Source organism: Ceratotherium simum, chromosome 21, assembly GCF_057802395.1.
Source record: "Ceratotherium simum simum isolate JZ-2026a chromosome 21, ASM5780239v1, whole genome shotgun sequence".
In the NCBI taxonomy this organism is placed as follows: domain Eukaryota; kingdom Metazoa; phylum Chordata; class Mammalia; order Perissodactyla; family Rhinocerotidae; genus Ceratotherium; species Ceratotherium simum.
Window position 1 is genome coordinate 929637 of NC_141920.1, and position 6693 is coordinate 936329.

Here is a 6693-nt window from a genome sequence, read left to right on the forward strand (position 1 = left end):
ACCGCAAAACACAGCGCAATCAAGTCTGGGGCTGAGAGCGCTCCTGGTCAGCCGGGGGCCTGAGAGCTGGTAGCCCAGGTGGGGCATGCTGTGCTTACTATCCTGTGTTCCTGCCTCCTGGGCACGTGCCAGCTGCGAAGTCACGTCACACAGGGAGCCTGCGGGGCAGCCGCCGGCTGTGCTGACTGTCCCGAGATCCACCTCCTGGGCACCCTGGACTGTTCCTCCCAGGCGGGGCGAGAGGCGACTCCCAAGCCCCGGGCCCCTGAGCCCCTTCCCTGGAGGCAGGAGACCTGGCGTCACATCCCGCCTCTGCCATTCTTGAGCCGCAGGACAGCCACTTAACACGTCTGCGCTTCAGTGTCTGCGTCTGTAAAATGGGAGCATCGATGGTCCCTCCCTCCAAGGTTCTTGTCAAATTCATCGAGATGATAGGAGGAGGATGGGGGACGGAAAGAGGCCACTGCCACAGCTCCTTGTTAGTGCAGGGAGGGGCCCCCAGGCCTCCCTGTCACTGACCACCCCCCCACAGAGACAGAGAAGCAGAGTCTTCTGGATGGGGCATTGCCGTTTCTTCCTCAAGCAAAATAAAACTAACTATGGAAGAACATGTCAGCTGCCAGACGTTTCCTGTGCTTCCAAAGCCGAGGGTGCAGTCAGAGGGGTCATTTCTGAGTCCTTCCCGGTGCTGCCCGAACAGCAGCTTGATGTGATGTCCATGTGCCAGCTGGGGATCATAACGCCACACTGGGGCCCCCGTCGAGAGAGACAGAGACAGAGAGAGACAGAGACAGAGATAGTGAGGGAGAGAGACAGAGAGAGAGAGACAGAGAGAGGGACAGAGAGAGAGGGAGAGAACCAGCAGAGGACCCAGCAGAGGGAGGGCAGCGCACGGGCCTGCGGACCGCTTCCCTCGCCCTCCGGTTTTTGCAGTGTGTTTAATGCACCAAGTGCTTAAGAAAGAAACCGCATGGGGCCGGCCCGGTGGCACAGTTAAGTGTGTGCACTCCACTGCGGCGGCCCAGGATTCGCAGGTTCGGATCCTGGGCACACCCTGACGCCTGCTTGTCAAGCCCTGCTGTGGTGGCGTCCCATATAAAGTGGAGGAAGACGGGCACGGATGTTAGCCCAGGGCCAGTCTTCCTCGGCAAAAAGAGAAGGGTTGGCATCGGATGTTAGCTCAGGGCTGATCCTCCTCACAAAAAAGAAAGAAGCTGCAGCCCCATCTCCACTTGGCTTTCCTCTTTGGTCCCTGAGTTGCTGAGAGTAATGATGAGGTCGCTAAAGAGACCTGCCGACTGTCCCCTGGATGGCTGCCCACCCCTGCGCTCCCCTTGAGAGGGTCTCGGAGCTCCAGGCCGAGCCTGGACTGCTGGAGCTCTGCATCTGGATCAGGGCAGTGGGCCGTCTCCTCCCTCTGAGCGCCTCACATGGGGGTCACGGGCTCTCTAGGGCCTGCGGTGGGAGCTCCTGAGGCTTAATGCCTCGTCTGTCACCCGTCCTGCTGACCGGCACCCTTGTGAGGCACTAAAGTGTCTGTCACTTGACTGAGAAAATAGAGGAACCAGTTTGGTGTCTGTTTCCATCCATGACGCTGGCCAGCGCTGACCGGTGGTCTCCACTCCCTGCGCTGTGCAGCCTGTGGCGCTGAGTTTGCTCCTGGAAGGGAACCCCAGGGGGGCCTGAGGCCTGCTGCTCAGTCCTTTGCAACTTGCATGACTCTAGTGATGGCAGACGGCCGCCTGAAGGTGCAGCTGAAGATGTAGGGACTTGTTCCCGGCTGTCATCCTCTCCCAGCTATGGGACCTCGGCTGCTGGTCCCCCCTGAGGCTGAGCCTCCTCCTGGAACGAGGGTCACGTCGCCTCCCTGGCCTGGGCTGTAGGAAAGCAATAGACAGAGCAGAGAGCCAGTGTGCTAGCCCCTTACTGGGGCGCTAGACCTGGGGGTCCACATTAGCCCAGCTGTTAATAACCGTGGGCATTGTTACCCCTCGTAACGATGGCCTGTGATGATGTGACAATGGCGCCCGGGCCAGGGAAGGCTGGGATGGGACTTGCAGGGCTGGGGCCATGCTGTGGGGCAGACAAGAGGAGCCGAGCAGGCCCCGGGCTCTGAGCTTCCCCTGTTCTTTCAGTGCCCAGGGGGTCTGAGCCCCAGATCGGTAGGTGTGGCCCAGAGCCCACCCTGCACCGGGCCGAGGGAGGAGACCACAGGGCCTTGCCGTCCCTGGGCCACTGCATGTCTCAGCAAAGCCCTCTGTTCACGTCTGTGCCCCTCTTGGCCGTAGCTCCCCTCTGCCCAAAGGCTGAACGCCAGAGGGCAGGGCGGCTCGGGGCTGTGTGGGATCACCAGAGACGGAGGGCGTCTTGGCTTTCTGCTGTCCCTCAGTACAGCTGTGAGGGACACAGGTGGGGGCGCCCGCCAGCCTGAGGCCCGGAGAGCAGGCTCAGAGAGCAGACAGCTCGGCGAGGACGGGGGCAACGTTCCCCTCTGCATCCTGGTGCCACAGACTCGGGCTGGAGAGGGGAAGGAGGCGGGTTCCACAGCATGAGACAGCTGTCAGCGCACGGGCTCCCCTTGGAGACTGTGGCGGATGGAGAAGGAAGTCAGCAGAGGCCTGAGGGGGAGGGGTGGCCGTGTGCCAGCAGCTGCAGGGGCTTCCCAAATTCACAGCCACTTAGCACTTTTGGGGAGAGACGACCCACGTGTGCGTGCAAACCACTGTGATCTTGTTAGTCGAGGTCCCGTGGAAGCCACACGAGGAGGAGAGGTGTGGATCTGCTGGAGGGGTGCGGGACAAGCTGCTCTGAGACGGGGAGGGCAGACCCATGGAAAGGAAGAACGGAGAGCCCTGCTCAGGGGCTCTGCGGTTGCCAGCAACAGGAACCCGCTTGGCCACCTGAAGCTCAGAGGGAATTCATGGAGAGGACACGGGAGCATGGAGAACAGGCTGGGGAGACAGACCAGCTGGCTACAGGGCTCCTGCACTAGAGCTGCTGGCTGCTGGGACCATGGGGTCATCTCAAGACCCACAGTGCCAGGCGAGAGCCCAACTGGCCTCACTTGGCCCAGCGCAGCCCCTTGTCTGGACCAGCCCAGAGAGAGTGGTCTGTACTGCCAGCCCCAGGGGCACCATCGATGTCACGTTCTCCTTGAGATTGTGTGTGCAGCCCGTGTGGCCTCATGGAAGGCCTGTCTCTACGACCCATATGAGGAGCGGTGATTCCCCAAAAGGAAATCAGGGTGCTGTTGGGAAAGAAGGCCCCAAAACTGAAGTGTGTCTGCCTCAGGGAACAGATGGCTGTGGCGGGAACAGGGATTTTGGGCTAAAGAACCATCAGAAGTGGTGAGGGGGACACGGTGTGTGCTGTGGGGTCAGGAGTGGGGCCAGGCTGGATGGGGGTGGTTGGGTCTGGTGGGTCCAGAATTCCAAGGGTCCTGCGTCTACTCTGAGGCTCCAGGGAACAGGAAGCTGGCCCCAGCGAATCTGGGATGCAGCCCGCCTGGGCGCCCTGAGGTTCAGGGGCACAAGCCCTTCCTTGTGAGAAACATGTTTGACTGCTGCTGTTGGGGGTGGGGACTGTCCCTCAGGATGGGATGGTGGGCTGACCCAGGCCAGAAAGGGGCTCCTCCTCTTCGCTTTTCTGCAGTAACTGGAAACCCGCCAGCGCTATTTTCTTTCAAAGGAAGAATAGGATCGAAGGTGCCGCTGGCAGGCGCCTTTCATCCGGTCGGGATGAAGGGGTCAGGCTGTGCTCTCCGCGCAGTTCTGGGGATTGGCCTATGTTTTTCTGGGAGTGTTTGTTGATCGTTAGAGATTTCTCCCAATTTCATCTGAAAATATTTGTGCACAGGGAAGTTTCTGTTGCTCTTGGCACGCAGGGACCTTGAGGCGTTTTGATAGTGGAGAGGCTGTGAGCTGACCCCTCACAGGCCCTGTGGACACAGTGCCCTGGCCGACAAGGGGGCTTTTCCTGTTGTTTCTGCTGTGAGGGGCCGGGATCTGCAGCAGAGCACCCCAGAACCTCAATCCTGCCTCTGCAAGTGCAGTGGTTGATGGTGGCCCCCAAAAGATACATTCCTAATGGCTGGAACCTGTGAATATCACCTTATCTGGAAAAAGCGTCTTTGTAGATGTGACTGAGTTAAGGATCTCCACATGAGATGATCCTGGATGACCTGGTGGACCCTAAATGCTGTCACAAGTGTCCTTGTAAGAGATACGCAGGGGAGAGACAGACGGAGAGGAGGAGCCCTGTGAAGATGGAGGCAGAGACTGGAGTGATGCGGCCATAAGCCCAGGGATGCCTGGAGCCATGAGAGCTGAAGTTGAGAATGGATCCTTCCCAGGAGCCTGCAGATGGAGCAGGGCCCTGCCAACACCTTGATTTTGGACTTCTGGCCTCCAGAATTGAGAAGACAAACCTGTTGTTTAAGCCACCCAGTTTGTAGTAAATTGTTACAGCTGCCACAGCAAATTAATACATGAGGTTTATTAAGGAAGAAAAAAGAAAGAACACAAAAGTCTGGCCTGAAGGAGCTCTGGTGTCCTGTGGCCCTCCCCCTGGGGCGTTCTCCAAGCAGATTGCTCCCCCAGGAAGAAATGGCCCCACATGCCTCCATGGGAACGTCCGCTTTCACCCTCTGGAAATCAGGGGCATTGTCCAGTTGTCCCCGCTCTGCCCCGCAGACCCCAGGGCAGGGCTCCTCCTGATCTGTGTCCGTGTAAGCCTGTGGCCGTGTGCACATTCCCAGCCTCATTTTGAGGACTGAAGCAGCCTTGTCCAGGGGTCAGGCTCCTGCCCATTCCCCCAGCCCCTGGACTGTCTGTCTGGGGCCTGGAGACAGCCCACCTCTGCTCTCTGGTTGTGACTCACAACACTGCGATCTCCTGCTGCCCCGGAGCCGGCTCGGGTGAGGGCGAAGCAGCTCTGACTGGTGTCTCGCCTTGTGAGAGTTGATACAGAAGGGAGATGTGGCACCATTCAGCTTTCAGGAACCGTAATGCTCAGCCAGAAGGAATGCGAAAGGAGGTGCTAGGTAAAATCTCACCGCCTAGAGGCGGCCGGGTCCCAACACTGCTCTGTGTCTCCCACCATGTGACCTGGGACGAGTCACAGCCTTGTCACCCGTAAAATGGGCACTCTGCGTGCACCCCAGGGGTCCCACTGCCTGGCCACAGCTGTGAGCACGCCCCAGGACAGGTGGGGTGTGGGAGTATGAGTGCTCTTGACCCTGTGCAGAGCCCCGCATATACGAGGTCAACGTCCGAGCTGCTCTGGTTGACCCCTGACCCCTCCATTCCTGGAACAGGTGATGCCCAGGCTGGCAGCCAACTCTGATCCTCCGTGGTGCAGCAAGGGGAGGCTAACCTGGTCCATGCTCACCTGGCATTTGCTTTCAAGAGCAAGAGCAGACAGCCTCCGATGACATATTTCACTTAGTGTGATGTTTTCAATGTTCATCCATGGTGTAGTATCCATCAGTGCTTGGTTTTATAGCTGCTTTTTATAGCTGCATAATATTCCATTGCGTGGATACACCATATTTTAAACAATCTATTCATCCACTCAGGGACACTTGGGTTGTTTCCACTTTGGGCTGTGATAAATAATGCTGCTAAAAACATTCGTGCACAAGTTTTCATGTGGGCGTTTTCATTTTGGGGGGTCTATACCAGGAGTAGAATTGCTAGGTCCTATGGTGACTTTATACTCAACCTCCTGAGGATCTGCCAGGCAGCTTCCACAGCAGTGGCACCATTTCACACCCAGCAGCCGTGTGTGAGGGTTCTGGTTTCTCCACGTCTGTGCCGACACCTGCTCCTGTCTGTCTCTTGGATCCCCGCCGCCCTGGGGTGTGAAGTGGTGTCTCACATGGTTTTGATTCACACTTCCCTTTCCAGGTGCTGGTTGGGAACCATAGCAACTCAGTCTGTCTCCCATGAGGGCATTGGACCGTCCGTCTTCTGTCTGCAGACAGTGCAGTGACAGCCATCGCCCATGCACCCCAGCACAGGGGGCGAATGTACCTTGGGGGACATTCCCGGAGTGACGCCGAGGAACCCAAGGGCTTTCACACTGCTGATTGGTGGCCGGAGCTGCCGCCCCACCCCCTGACCCGTGCCACCCAGGAGTCTCCACGGCACTTCCCTTTTGATAAAATTGAGACCACACTGTACAGTGCGAGGGGCTGTCCCAGGGGACATGTGTGCATGTCTGGAAGCATTTTTGATTGTCGTGACTGTTGGGGGTGCCACTGGCATTTAGTGGGAAGAGCCCAGAGCTCTTCAACCCCCTCAACACACAAGAACCCCCCAGCAGAGAGTCACCGGCCCCACATCTATGTGATGCTGCTGTTGAGAGACCCCATGGCACATAATATTTTGTCACCTGTTCTTTTCACTGAATAATTTTTCACAGACATCTTCCTGTGAAGTTCCAGCATCTTCACTCAGCCTGTTCTGAAGGTCAAGACCTTGGGCGGTGAGTCCAAGCTTCCCGTGTGAGGTCCTGTCTCTGGAGCCCCACCCCCCCACCCCCAGGCCTGCCGAGTCACCTGTCAAGAACGGCACCTCACACTCAGGGGCTTCAGAGGCCCCTCTGCTCCCCTGGCACAGCCCCCCAAGGCTGTCCTGAGTGGTCTCCAGGGCCCTCCCTGGGCCCCACCCCGCATGCTCCCACCCTCACTCC